This window comes from Ailuropoda melanoleuca, chromosome 7 (assembly GCF_002007445.2).
Source record: "Ailuropoda melanoleuca isolate Jingjing chromosome 7, ASM200744v2, whole genome shotgun sequence".
NCBI lineage: Eukaryota > Metazoa > Chordata > Mammalia > Carnivora > Ursidae > Ailuropoda > Ailuropoda melanoleuca.
The window spans coordinates 36978336-36994171 of NC_048224.1; the positions used below are offsets into that span (position 1 = coordinate 36978336).

General features: G+C 42.4%; 1 pseudogene; it reads left to right on the forward strand.

Moving 5' to 3' along the window:
- Window positions 1-8828: 8828 nt before the first annotated feature.
- On the forward strand, window positions 8829-14233 carry LOC100473686 (annotated as a pseudogene).
- Window positions 14234-15836: the final 1603 nt, after the last annotated feature.

A 15836-nucleotide genomic window follows, 5' to 3' on the forward strand; every position in this document is an offset into this window, starting at 1 on the left:
ACAGCCACTGAGGTCCCTCCCAGTGTCTTCTCTCCTGTAGCTTCCATAGAGCCTTTGGGGGAATGTGCAGGGGAGTGATTGGGAATAGGAGACCCACCTAAGGCTCAGCCCCAGTCCTCATTCTACCCTTGGGGGTTAGTCTACTGTCCTGGGTATCCTCTCTTGCCCATGCCCCTAAGTAAAAGTCAATTCAAGTGTCTTTTCCCAAATAAAGCTTTAGCTGGCTCTGCNAAAAAAAAAAAAAAAAAAAAAAAAAAAAAAAAAAAAAAAAAAGCTCAAACTCATTAGTCATGAAAGAAATTCAAATTAAAAACCACAGTGAGAGGTAGAAAGCCACAAGAGAACACACCTCCTAACCCAACAATGAGAGAAAACCAGACAATCTATAAAACCATAACTTCCCTTGAGCACATCAAGAGCATGGAGGTTACAAAGCAAATCAGGAGATCTGAATTCCTATGAATGACAAGCCCTACCACAGAGAGACAATACACAAGAACTGTTTCACCTTTGCCAGAGCCTCTTTGGAGGAACAGGGTAAGAAGAAAAGAGCTAGCATTATAACAAATTCTTAAAAGTGAAGTGTGAGTTGGCATGAAGTTAAGAATCCATGGGAACCCCAGATAGAAGAGAGGTTCATATGCCCAAGCTGTTTTCCATAATCTCCACCAGCTACTCAGAAGAAAGACTGAGGCAGGCAGGACAGCTGAGAGAGCCCTCATTGGCCTGCAGAAATGCAACCCCGTCCATTTTCCAGAATCTTCTCTTACAAGAAGTCAAAACCTTAAACCACTAGGGGAGTGGCAGGCAACCCCCCACTCTTGAGGCCCAGGCTAAGATCCTCTGTTTGCAGAAGGGAAAGACATAGCCATCTGCCTCTGGGGAAGAAGTGGGAAACTTCTCTATCCCCATGGTAACCCTTGCACTGAGTAACAAGCAATGGCACTCTCCTCCTGGTGGGGAAGAGCAGAAAACCCTCTTGCAACCAGTCCTCAATAATGAGCTACCACTACACACCCCACCAGAATGATTACAATTAATTAGACTGATGATGCCAAAAACTGGCAAGGATGCAGAACCACAAGTACTCCCCCGTGCTCCTGGGAAGTGTCTAAACTGCTGTAGCTACTTTAGAAAAGTATTTGGCACTACCGACTAAAGCTACACACATGTATGTCCTATGGCCCAGCAATTCCATGTCTAGGTTTTAATCTAAGTGAAATGAGTACAGACATGAGCCAAAAAGCATGCTAAAGAGCATTCATGGCAGATCTATTTGAAATAACCCAAACTGTAAACAAGCCAATAATCACCAATAGTACCATGTATAAATTGAGCAATTGTGGGTTTTTTCACACATCGGAAAAAATACTATACAGCAAAGATAATGAACCGCTACTACCTGCAACATGAACCAATCTAATCAACAGGCTGAACAAAGGAAGCCAATTAAAATGAATCCATGAATTCATTCATATGAAGTTTAAAAACAGGAAAAACCAATATATGGGATGGCAATCAGACAGCAATTATCCTTTGGAGGGTAGTAAGTGGACAGGAGGTGATGGCAGTGGGGCAGGGCAGGGGGTAGGGGGTGGTCATCTGGAGTCCTGGCGATGTTTTACTTCTTATTCTAGTTCTGGTTATGTGGGTGAGTTCATGTTGTGAAAATTCATTAAGCTGCACCTTTGTGATTTGACCCCTTTCCCATTTGAACATTACATTTCAACTAAAAAGAAAAGTTTACTTTAAAGAAAAATAACTGGTATGAAATGTTGAATAAGTCAGCCCTGCTGACGTCGTGAGAGAGGAGACTGAAGGCAGGTGAAGGTGGAGCCAGACCACGGAAGGGCCTTGAGTTCCAGATCAAAGGGTTTATCCTTTGTTCCACAGGCAAAGGAGCACCACCAATCGTTTCTTGTTTTGTGTTTGAGATCATTGTAGATTCATACGCAGTTGTAAGAAACACTATAGATAAATCCAATACATCCTTCGTCCAGTTTCCCCCAGTGTTGACGTCTTCTAGACCTATAGCCCAGAATCACAATTAAGAAATTAGCATTGATACAATCCACCCACCTTATTCAACTTTCAGCACTTGTGCATCCACTCGTGTGTACATGTGTTTTGTTCAATTTTACCACCAGAGTCAAGATACAGAATGATTCCATCACAAGAATTTCCTGTACCACCCTTTCATGGAATGGTTACACGACTGGTAATACATGTAAACCATGGGATACTCCTCAGCAATAAAAGGGGACAAACTATTGATACACAGAGGAATTATACCCAGCGAAAAAGCCTACCTCAAAACAGTTGCAGACGGTATGGTTCCATTTCTATAACATTCTTGAAATGACCAAACGAGAGAGATGGAAACAGATGACTGGTTGCCAGGGAAGGGGGCTCCAGGGGTGGCTATAAAAGGGAAGCACTCTACTGGTTTCTGAGCCAAGGAGTCATAGGAATAGCACAGGCCAGAGAATCTCGCTCATTCTAAGTGCCTCAGCCCTGACTTTCCAAGACTTTAATCCCCCCACCCCTCACCCATACCCCCTAGCCCTATACCACCCCTACCCCTACCCCACTGCCACCCTCAGTATCTGCCCCTTGTTGATTTACTACCTAGTCAATTAGCAGTGGCTTGGGCTTTGGTTAAGGGTCCTGTTGACACCAGGTCCTCCCCACTGGCAGCCCAATAGAGTTCCATCTGTCCAGGCAGTACAGGCACTCACCCCTCCACACGGTGACTCCTTTTTGGTTCTCCTGCAGACCTCCTAGAGGAGCTGAGAGTCTTTGGACACACTTAGCGCATTAGCTGTCTCATGATTTTGGGAGGGTTTTGGGTTCTTTTCCCCTTTGGGTTCCTGTTTCTTCCCTGAATATTATTCTATGAAAATGTTTCAAAAACAAATACCTTGTCGTGGGGGCCTGGGAGGGGCGGTTAATATGCCATTTCTCTGTTATTTTGAAATGAGACCCACAGGATGCCTCCAGGCACACGGTAAAATCTGACATAATCCAGTTACAAAGGGGGATTAAAGAGGCTGATGATCTTGCACGAAGAGGCAACTCCCTTATGCCCTCATGGATGGCACTCTGGGCCTCAGAAGCCAAATAAGGAGAGAAAGTGCATTTCACAAACACAACCAAGGAGAAAATCCATGCCCTATAGAGAGGCACGCCAGGCCTCAGAACAACCAACCTCTCAGTAGCACTTTAACTCTGCCTCAACACAGTGAGCCAGGCCCTGCACGTCCTGCTGGGGATACCTTCCCTGCAGTAAGGAGACAATTTAAGATGTCAGGAGGACCTGTGAGCTGGGCCTAAAGGATGAGTAGCTTGCCAGCTAGTAGTAAAGGGGAGGGGAAGGCGGTATACCAAACAAAGGGAAGAGCATGAGGAAAGGTACGGGCATGGAGTAGACAAATGTGACTGGGAAGTTCGGCATGCAGAGGGAAGTAGGGAAAGCAGAGGCAGGAGAAGTAAGGTGGCTACTGGATCAAGAAGGACCAGGAAGGCATCAGCCTTTAAGTGATGGGTAAGCAGAAGTTGTTGTTTTTAAGATTTATTCGTTTTGGAGAGATAGTGCACGGGGGTGGGAGAGGGGGGCAGAGGGAGAGAGAGAGAAGCAGACTCCACACTGAGCAGGGAGCCCAATGCAGGCTGATTCCTTATTGAGGGTGAGGTGAGATCATGACCTGGGTGAGATCATGACCTGAGTCAAAATCGAGAGTCGACCACAGCAGAGGAATGACTCAGTACTTTAGAAAGATTACTCGGGGCGCCTGGGTGGCACAGCGGTTAAGCGTCTGCCTTCGACTCAGGGCGTGATCCTGGCATTCTGGGATCGAGCCCCACATCTGGCTCCTCCGCTATGAGCCTGCTTCTGCCTCTCCCACTCCCCCTGCTTGTGTTCGCTCTCTTGCTTTCTGTCCCTATCTCTGTTGAATAAATAAATAAATAAAATCTTTAAAAAAAAAAAAAGAAAAGAAAAGAAAGATTACTCAAATGGCCCCATGTAAGCAGATGAATTGTGGGGGTGAGACTCTGGTCTGAGAGATCACTTAGGAGCCCACTGCCTTCCCTCACCTCCTCACTAAGATTGAGCCAAAGAAATTATCCAACTTCCCAGGAGATTTACATGTTAAGGTAGTTTGACTGCAAGCACTGCCTTCTATTGTTGGGACATGACTTGTCCAAACAAGGATCAGGCTTTTGCTGATTGAAAAAATAAAAAAGCATTGAACATTTTTTAAAAGGAGTAGGGGCTCCCGGTGCAAGGCTGCAAGATTCAGGCCTTCCTGAGCCTGTATGGTAAACCATCAGTGAGCTGCAAAGCCACCCTGAGAAAGATCTAGTGCTGTGTTGAGGCTGGAGAGTCAGGATGCCTGCACACACATGGCAGACGGGAAGTGGCTGACAGATACCCGTATGGAGGTAAACTAAGGAGCCTCCGGGGAAGGAACATACCCTAAGGGTAAGAAACATCCTGTTAAGCTGTAAGAGACTCCTAAGGATGGGAAAATTCTGAGCTCATCCAGGTATCTGTCCTTCTAATTTGTCTCTTGACTCAGCCGCCAGGGGGATCATGTCAGACTTCTCTGTCGAGCAAAAGGCTGTAAATAAACATGGAAACACTTTGGAGCTCACGCAGCTCTGCTTGGGGACCCTCTCACAGAGTGTAGCAAAAGGAGAGGAGATGGTCCTCCACCATACACTTCTGGCATCTGAGGGCTGGGGGCAGCACCAGCGAAGAACTGTGGGAGAAGTCACAGCCATCTACAGACTGGCACAGAACAGGGTCCCTGTTTGTGCCTACCTTAGAGCAGCAATGTCCACCACAGGAGTGGTCACACCCTGTGGAGTTCTCCATGGTGGCCCAGCATGGACACTGAAAGCAGTGGATATGCTCTGAGCTCATCAGAAACCCTAACGAGCGGCTGGGGGCCCAGATGGAGCCTCTGCATAGGCAGTCAGGGACCAAATTAGGTTAATTTGTGTCCCAGTGTGAAGGCATGACTGCCTCACCAAAGTGCTCATCTGTCAAGTTCTGAATGAATGTTGTTCATACAAGAAAATATCAATACTTGTAGGACTGTCTAATGTTAAAGCAGATTTAAAATTTAATGAGGGTGGGAGCCCCTGGGTGGAGTAGTCTGTTGGGTGTCCCCCATCAGGCTCTATGCTCAGCGTGGAGTTTGCTTGAGATTCTCTCTTCCACTCCCTCTGCCCCTCCCACTTGTGCTCTCACGCTCTTGCTCTCTCACACACACACACATAAAGGTGGGAAGAAAACAATTTGACATATCTCCTCGGAGCATAATAGTTTTGAGGAACAGACGTTTGTGTAACAACCTCCTCATTCCTACTGTTTCCAGTTACGTTAAGTGTCTCCCAGTACCTCTGTCGTTTCCCTACATCCCTTTCTCAGGAACCAACCCCGCCTATATTCAAATGTTTAGGTAACTTGGGATTTTCAGGCAGATTGTCATGATGAAATTCTGGAATATCCAATGTCAAGACCAAGGCCCTGGACAAGACAACAGGAGGTACTCTTATTTAATGGGTTACTATGGTGAAGGGAGGTTGATGGAATTGGAAAAAAAAATCTAAGGGAATTATCATAATGTGAGAGATTATAAAATCCTTTCGTAAGTCTCTATATCTGAGTTGGGCATGGACTAGGACAACTGCCCTCCTTGGATGTGGTGGACACTATGTGATCCATAAACTATCTGAAGATTTTCCTGCTAAGACTCTCTGCTCCAAGCTCCTTTAGGATCCGAAGAGCCCAACTTACTGAGAGATGGGGCCTGAATAGCGTTTATAATCAAGGTGTTGCTTCCTTTCCAGTCCCAAGCTGAGAGTCATATTACAAACACATAGCCCAAATATTGCTGTGCCACATCAACAAACTGGTACAACTGGCCTTCTTTCTGTCCCTCAAACACACCAGGTTCTTTCTGGCTTCTCAATTGTTCTCCTCTTCCTCAGGAACACTCTGAGCCTAGAGCTTTGCACAGTCACCTATTTAGCATGTGGGTCTCAGATCAAATGTCACCTCATCAGGGAGTGGGGGTGCTCCCGGGGTGTTGGTAAAGCTCTATTTCTTCTCCTGAGTGGTAGTTAGCTGCATGTGTTCACTCTGCAGAAATTCATCAAGCTGTACACTTAGGACATGCACACATTTTTGCATGTATGTTATTCTTCAGCGAAAGTTTACTTTACAAAATAAGTCACCTCCTCAGAGAAGCCTTCCCAACCATCCCATGCCCCCCACCCTCTGCCTCTCTTGTTAGCCTTATTCTCTTCATGACACTATAATTATTTCAAATTAACTTGTCTATGTTTGTGTTTACTTATTGATTTTCTGTCTCCTTCTCTACAATATAAGCACCAAAAGAGAACAAGGACACTATCTGTCTTGTTCCAAGCTGTACGTTGTTCATAACAGTGCCTGGCAAAGAGTAATCAAGAAAGAATGAATACATGAATAAATGGACAGCAACTCTCCCCCAGCACTGTTGTGAATTATCTGCGTACTTGGAATGTCTCTGAATGAAGGATGAAGATGTCTCCTTTTGGGAGTTATAGAAACAAAGGATTCTCAAGGTCTTTGAGACCTTATACACTCTAGTCAGTGAAGGATCATACATTTCTCCTGGTGGAGCAGCAAAGACCCTGCCCTGAATCCGTGAGTCCTGGGACCCCTTGCAGGCTGTGTGATCTCCCTACCTCACTGGCAGTTCTCTCTACCCAATGTGGGACTTGAACTTACAACCCCGAGATCAAGAGTCGCATGCTCTACCAACTGAGCCAGCCAGATACCTCTGAACCTACTTTTAAAGTAATATAAATGGGAATATAAAACTTTTAAACAGACTATCATCGATACTATTTTTTTAAAGATTTGAGAGAGAGAATGTGAGTGAGGGAGGGGCAGAATGAGAGAATCTTCAAGCCGACTCCCTGCTGAGCATGGGATTTAATCTTACAATCCATGAGATCATGACCTCAGCTGAAACCAAGAGTTGGACACTCAACCAACTGAGCCACCCAGGCGCCCCAGTCAATATTTTTATTTTTATTTTTTTTGAAATTACTTAACACGATTTAATGGGAGCTTTAGAGAAAATGGAAGCTGTTGGCCAAATCTTGGGCTGTGTGATTGCAAGGAAGACCTAGATACCATAAGAATAATTCAAGGAATGTCCATGGCCGTTAGTAGAATTCATTTACTTTTTTTAAAAATAGAATTTCATGCAACATTTATTGAGTTCCCCCTATTAAAGTCAAGGCATTGTGGGGGGTTCAAAGATGAATGGGTCTCATCCCGTGGAGCTCAACTACCAAATTACATGGAGGCAGTCAAGCAGCTGTACACTGAGTTTGTTGTGATTTCTTCTCTATCTTGGGCCCCCTGTGACCACCACTTTGTTTTTTCATACATTCGTTCATTCATTCATTCATTCATTCATTCATTCATTCAAGGTCTATGTTGAAGAACGTTCGCAGGTCAGGCATCATGCCAGGTGCTGGAATCATAATGACTCACTGAAACATGTGGTACGTGTCCTTGTGAAGTGAGCAGCATGGAGTGATGCAGTGTAGTGTGGGAATACTTTGAGTTCCTTCACTTCAAGAGAGGTTCTTCGTGCAGGAAATGGGAGCAGGAAAGTCTCCCCTCCAGTTTCTCATTTTTCTTTCTCTGTCACAGCACATTGCAATCTGGACCAGCCACGTTTCACATGCCCAATACACACGGCTCATGGTCACCCTACTGGAGCTTGCAGCCCTAGATCCTTGCTACTCCGAGTGTGGCCTGCTAACCAGTGGCATCTTTTCCACCTGGGGGCTCACTAGAAATGTCAGAACTCATTTACTTTTAGACGGTATTAAGAATAGATGGAAACTAAAAGGGACTGGTGCCTAAGAAAAAGGTGTGCTTGGGGCACCTGGGTGGCACAGCGGTTAAGCATCTGCCTTCGGCTCAGGGCGTGATCCCGGCGTTACGGGATCGAGCCCCACATCAGGCTCCTCTGCTATGAGCCTGCTTCTTCCTCTCCCACTCCCCCTGCTTGTGTTTCCCTCTCTCGCTGGCTGTCTCTATCTCTGTCGAATAAATAAAAATAAAATCTTTAAAAAAAAAAAAAAGGTGTGCTTGTGTGTCTATCAAAAACAAAACAAAACAAAACAAAACAGTGGCAGCCTGCAAGGGAGCATGACTGAATTTTCTAGGGTACTAGTCACGTTCTGTTGTGGTTTTTTGCTGGGCTTCTTTTGTGTTTTTGTTTGCTTGTTTTTGAGAGACAGCAAGAGCGTGTGAGTGGGAAGGGGCAGAAGGAGAAGGAGGGAGAATCTCAAGCAGGCTCCACACTCAGCAGGGAGCCCAACACAGGGCTTAATCCCACAACCCTGAGATCATGACCCGAGCTGAAATCAAGAGCTGGATGTTTAACCGACTGAGCCATCCAGGCGCCCCTGGTCATATTCTGTTTCTTAATCAGAGTGCTAATTACATGAGTAGATTTCATTTATAAAAATTTAATCTCTACACTTTTGATTTTTACATTTTTCTCTATGTAATTATACTTTAACAAAGAAGTGTTTCAAATATGTGGCAAACCTGACTCTATCTCCGTGGGCTACCGTAAAGAAGACCTCTACTCCTCCTGTGTGTCTCCTGTACTCTCCCACTACTGCCACACTCACAACACTTCTGCCACCAGGTGCGTGTGGGTCTTTCTCCCACACCAGTCAGTTCTGTGACGCCAGCCTGATGTCCTACAATTTAACTCATTTCTGACACGATCTACCCGGAGATGGCGTCAGATCCCACAGGTGGAGGTCTCAGCCACGCAAGACTGCCCGCCCCCACCACCACCACTTCAGACGTCAACAGCCAGTCCAGGTTGTGACCTGTGCTTCTCACCAATGGGTTCTAAATAGAAGGTTCCTACTACCCCTTCCTCAGGTTCAATTATTTGCTAGAACAGCTCACAGAATTCAGGGAAACACTTGCCAGTTTATTATGTAATAAAGGATAAAATAAAGGATACAGATGAACAACCAGATGAAGAGATACTTAGGGGAAGGTCTGGGAACTTCTGTCCCCGTGGAGTAGGGGCGTGTGACCCTCCCGATAAGTGGATGTGTTCACTAACCTAGAAGTTCTCCAAACCCCATACTTTCGAGATTTTTATGGAGGCTTCATCACAGAGGCATAATGGATCATTAACTTCATTTCCAGTCCCTTTCCCCTCTCTGGAAAACAGGGGGTGGAGCTGAAAATTCCAAGCATCTAATCATGGCTTGGTCCTTCTGGCGACCAGACCCCATCCAGGAGCCCACCGAGAGAGGTCATCTTGTTAAAACAAAAGACATTGCTATTACCCAGGAAATTATAAGGGATTTAGGAGCTCTACGTCAGGAATCAGGATCAAAGAACAAATATTAGAACAAAAGATGCTCCTAGTGTTCTTATCACTTAGGAAATTAAAAAGGTTTAATTAATATAGTTTTTTCTATTATTTCACAGCCACTACAAGATGTCCCTAATTGCTGATATTTTTAATTAGATAGTCAAAAGATTCCCCATTGGCTATAAGACTGACCTAATGGAAGTGACCTATTTTGCCAATTAACAAATTCAAATTTCTATTTATACCATCACTGTGGAGAATTGCTTACATCCTTACTTAGGTGGAAATTCCTGATTACGATTCTCTGTGTCAAAATAATTTGTTAACCTTGGGTCCTGCCATAATATGCACAATACAGACACATAAGCAGAGTGCAGAGAAATCAAATATTTTCACAATTTATGGACACTGATTCTCTCATTCAGAGCAAAACCATCTGCATAAAGTTCATAAACAATTAGAACTGAATAAATAATATATGTGAGGCTAGTTAATTAACTTGCAAATTGATTTCCCCCCAAGAATGGCCAGAAGTTTGTAAGAGTCTCATCAAAGTTTTAAGACATGAAACAATTAGGTGCATTAATGAAACACTTTCTACTGTTGGTGCCCATTCAAGTCTACACATATGTCTCAGGCCCCTGGTTGTGCTTATCTCTGTGCTGGTTATTAAAATTACTAAGATGAATCCAATACCATAACCCTGCCCTACAGAGCCAGCTTACCAAGCAATCCTGCCTGCCAAAAGACAGTTGAACTCAAATAATTAATGGCAGGCATGATTAGTATTAACTGGGTTTTAGTAAAAGAGCACAAAATGACTTATGTCCTGATTTTTTTTAAAAAGTTTATTTATTTATACATTTCTCCCTATTTCCACATTCTGTTTTCCTGAAATACCTCCAAATGAACTAAAATTAAATGTGTACTTTTACATTTCCTGTGGAAAACAACTGGAGAAGTCTTTGAAAATTGCCTAAAATTTCAAAAAGTCCCTCAAAGCCTTCCCAAGAATCAAAGAAACCGCTGGAAAAATTTAAATAAATAAGTGGGGGCGCCTGGGTGGCACAGCAGTTGGGTGTCTGCCTTCGGCTCAGGGCGTGATCCTGGCGTTATGGGATCGAGCCCCACATCAGGCTCCTCCGCTATGAGCCTGCTTCTTCCTCTCCCACTCCACCTGCTTGTGTTCCCTCTCTCGTTGGCTGTCTCTATCTCTGTCTCTGTCACATAAATAAATAAAATCTTAAAAAATAAATAAATAAATAAGTGAATGAGTGAATTTTTTTTTCCTAAATGGGAAATACTTTTATTCTTACCACTTGCTCAGAGTCTCTCTTCTCCAAACGGGCTAATCATATCATAAATAGTTTCCAGGAAATTGCAATAGCTATGACAAATACCTCTTCCCCCACATTTCTCAATAGACCTTTGCAAATGAGGTGAAAATCACATTGAACTGTGTTTTGAACATATGAGAAGAACTTGTTAAGACTGAAGAAATGCTTTAGAAAGCAAGGATGAGGCAAACACAGCTTTGAGGGGATCACTTACCAGGGATCAAAGTGTCATTTCCAGATCTTGGGCAGAGGGTGAAAGCCCCTTCCAGGCAGAAAGTGAATAGAACCCACTCCTGACCTCAGAAAGGAATTGTCAGGAAAAGTAAGGAGGGTGCTGCCTCCACAGAGGTTTCTGCCAAGTTCTAAACCCAATGCCTAGAAGTAACGTATATGTGTATTACGGTAAGTTAAAGAGAAAAAGGAGAAGAAAGGAAGCTAAAAAAAAAAAAAATGTGCCCTTCCTAAAAGGGTATTTTATTTTTTTAAGGTATTTTAAAATATAAATTTTTTGAAGATTTTATTTATCTATTTGAGAGAGAGAGAGAACATAAGCAAGGGGAAAGGCAAAGGGAGAAGCAGACTCCCCACCGAGCAGGGACCCCCACCCCCACCCCCGACTCAGGCTCCATCCCAGAACCTGAGATCATGACCTGAGCCAAAATCAAGAGTCAAATGCTTAACCGACTGAGCCACCGAGGTGCCCCTAAAATATATATTTTTTAAGTACTCTATACAGAAAAGCTTTGTACCCCATATCCAAACTCCCCTCCTTTCTTATCAATAGAATTCAACTTTTTTTAAAAGGATAGTTATTTATTTTAGAGTGATGGAGAGGGAGAGAAAATCTCAAGCAGACTCTGCCCTGAGCGCAGAGCCCAATATGGAGCTCAATCTCATGACCCTGATATCGTGACCTGAGCCAAAATCAGAGTCAGATGCTTAACTGACTGAGCCACCCAGGTGCCCCAGAACTCAATTTTTATTAAGGGCAGAAATGACCCACTTAAAGACTACATTTCCCAATCTTCCTTGCAGCTAGGTGTAGTCATGTGATATATTCTAGACAACGAGATAAGTCCTACTGGCAAAGAAGAAAGGGGAGTCTGATGGGAGGAGAACCAAAAGTATCTGCCTTGGTCCCTAGGCTCACGGAACCTACGTACAGTGAGGAAGACAAACAGGTGCATAACACAAGTCATGGTGTGTATTATATTCTACTGTGTACAAAGGGCTATAGGGATCCTAAGTAGAAACCACTCACTCATATGTTGAGAGTATTTTCCTAGTGTTACGTAAGCAAATGGATTTTAGAGTAATGCCTAGTTACCAGCTTTGTGACTTTCAGCAAATGCTCTACCTCTCTGAGCCTGGGTTATCTAATATTTGAATAGAAAAGTAAATTCTACCATTTAAATAAATGTTTAAAGCATTCAGTACCAATCATATGGTAAATAAAGCTAAACCTGGTACCCTTCTTCCCACCTTTTTTTTCATTTTCTTTGGAAACTAAATGCCACTGTGCAGAGCCAAAGAAGCTGAATGCTGATGGGAAAGAAGGATGGGGTCTGATAACCTGTTTATCTGCTTTCATTTGCGGGACGATTTCATAAACCATTCACTTACACAGGAATCTTAGTATTTGCCCTTTCACTGAAATCAGATCATTTGGAAAAGTGGGAACTTCTTCTTCACCATTAATAAAATACTCATTTATTAATATGGTGTCACTCATGCCTACCTGGGATGCTGGAGCTCTGCCCTCCCCATCATCATGCCAAACACGCCAAGTGGGACAAGAGAGTAGGGAGCAGGGAAGGAGGGTATTCAAGAGCTCTGTAGTCCACTTTTATGTGTTTAACAAGTGTCCCATACTTCATTGTCTTGGTTTATGGGGAAAACCTGGCCAGAAAAATCATCCGCAATCTTCAGGGAATTCGATGGTGAGGAAATAAAACCAAGTTGTTGAGCATGGAGTGAAGTGTCTTTATCTGTAGTTCTCTTCCTCCACCCCCAAATTATAGGCATGTTCTCATAGGACAAAACAAACAGAGCCTCCCTCCAGGACTGTCCACTATGGGATTTAAGAATCCAGCAGGGACCAATCAGGCCAACCACCCCACAGATTTGTATATTTCACTTTGACAGTCATAAATCAACTTTCAACAAGTAATTTCAGGCTATTGTAATATCAACTCAAAAACATCACGGTGGCACCACCTGCAAATCAACAACAGTTTTAGCAGCACCACCTTCTTTGACCCAAAAGAAGGGTCTATATCCTGTGTGAATAGTTTATTTCAGTAACTCACTGACTTTTTACATGTTGAGTTGACAGCCATCTGTCTGCTCCCCTCACAGACCCTGTACTCCCTTCCCAATCCCCCCGCCCCCAAAACACACACCTGCTGTTCCAACCACAGCATGCTACAGTGCTCTGCTTTACTTACTGGGCTTGCACCTAAGGTTTCATTTGAAAAAATGCTAAAAATCCAAGGCTAAGATTTTTGAGAAGCATTGTTTCTTTACCCTTAGTATTTAAAAAAAATGGATGGTAGAAAAAATTAAAACATTAATACTATTGATAAGATCTGTGAGATTTACAAACAATATATTTGAGAAAAATGAGGGTACTTAGGGGTGCTAAAAGTGTCAAATCTTTAAGCCATAGTAGTACATTTAGATAGTTAATTATGTTTTCAACTGTGAAAACAATCCCACAAAATCAAAAAGCATATATGAAATGTTGGAAACACAACATCAAAGATTGTGGCTAAATGACAAGGTATAGAAAACCAGAGTTAAGACCAGAGGCCAAACTCAGGATCTGACAAGATGGCCAGGCTGCCCTGAAGGATTTATCAAGGAAACCCAGCGGTTGCTGGCAGAACCAGTTCCTGATATTAAAGCAGAACCAGATGGAAGCAATGCCCATATTTTCATGTGGTCATTGATAGCCCCCAGGATTTCCCCCTTTGAGGGAAGGACTCTTTGTTTTTAAGATTTTATTTATTTGAGAGACAGAGAGAAATATAGCAAGAGAGAGCATAAGTGGGGAGGAGAGGGAGAAGCAGGCTCCCTGCGAGCAGGGGCCTCATGCTGGGGCCTGAGCTGAAGACAGACACTTAATGGACTGAGACACCCAGGCACCAGGAAGGAAGGACTTCTAAACTTGAACTATTCTTTCCAGAAGAATACCCAATGGCAGCCCCTAACGTATATTTCATTACCAAAATTTATCATCCTAATGTAGTCAAGTTGAAAAAAATATGTTTAGATATGTTGAAAAGATAAGTGGTCCCCAGCACTGCAGATCTGCACAGTTCTGCTACTGATCCAGGCTTTGTTAAGTCCTTCCAGTCCAGACAATCCATTAGCAAATGATGGAGCAGAGCAGTGCAAGACCAATGAAGCCCAAGCCATAGAAACAGCTAGAGCATGGACTAGCTATATGCCATGAATAATATTTAAAATCAATCATCAAGTATGCATCATTTCTCCTCATCTGCCAAGACTTCTTCCTTTTTTGTTTGCATTTAATGGACACAGTCTTAGAAACATTACAGAATAAAATCCCAGACATCTTCAGTCCTTTGGTGACTAAGTACACATTAGCAGATCTATGTCTTGTCCTGATTCACTGTTACAAAGCATGATCGGAGACTAGAAGTACCATTGGGATTATTTCAAAACATTTAAAAGCAGTGGCCCGTCTCTGCTTTTATTCACTTCCCCCATTATGGTTTAAGTATAAAGAGCTATGAATGAAGGTAGCTGCAAGGGTGTGGGTGGTTTTTTTTTTTTTTTTTGAGGTGGAGAGGTAGTTTTATTTTAATTTTATGGGCTCCTTCCCCCTTTTAATGGTGATCTAATAGCATTTGGTTAAAAGCAGCTAACAAGTTCTTTATAATGCGCTCCCTAGCCAAGTCTAACTTTATTTAGACACTGTAGATGGACAAGATTGATGAACTAAAATGGAAACATTAAGCAAACATCACAGCCTTCACTAATAACATTGTGACTTTGCTGTCAAATGTAGAATCCTTCCTTCAAGAAAAAGCTTATGACCATTTTGTATGGTTTGTCTGGAAACTTCTGTAAATTTTATGTTTTAATAAAAAATATTTTTTTATTCAAAAAAAAGATAAGGTATAATATACAATGGGGAAATGACAAACCCTTCAATAAATGGTATTGGAAAAACTGGACATCCACATGCAAAAGTATGAAACTGGACCTTTACCTTACACTACACACAGAATTTAACTCAAAACGAATTAAAGACTTGAATATAAGACCTGAAATCACAAAGTTCATACAAGAAAACATGGGCAGTAAGCTCCTCGACATTAGTCTTGGCAATAATTCTTTTTTTTTTCTTTTTTCTTTTTTTTTTTTTTACTATTTATACTGTTTATTCCATTTTGTAGATCCAGATTTCCACATGGTATCATATTATTTATGCCTGTAGGACTCTCTTCAGTATTTCTGGCACGGTGAGTCGCCTGGTGAGGAGTTCTTTCAGCCTTTGCAAATCCAAAAGTGCCTTTATTTTGCCTTTCTTTTGGAAATATAATTTTGCTGGATGTATTGTTTTAGGTTGACAGATTTTTTTTCCAGTGCTTTAAATATATGTTGCCATAATATTCTTGCTTAACTCATATTTTATGAGAATCCTACCTTATGTTTATTCCTCCTTACAAAATGTTTGTGTTTTCCAGGGCTGTTTTGAATAGTTTTTTTTTTTTTAAATCTCTGATTGAAACCTTTGAGTTTCCATCACATTTCTTATAATTCAAGTTCATTAAACTTCTTGGATCTATAAGATTATAGTTTCATTAAAGTTGGTAATTTGGGTCATGATTTTCTCAAATATTTTTTTCTGTCTCCTCTTTTCTCTTCTCTCTTTTAGGGATTACAACTACATATATGTGAGGCCTCTGAAAGTTGTTCAAACATTATTTGGGAGTTTTGTTTCTCTCTGTCATATTGGAAATTTTTTTATTGTTCTGTCTTCAAGTTCTTTTTTTTTGGAATATCTATTCTGTAATCAGTCCTATCCAGGATATTTTTC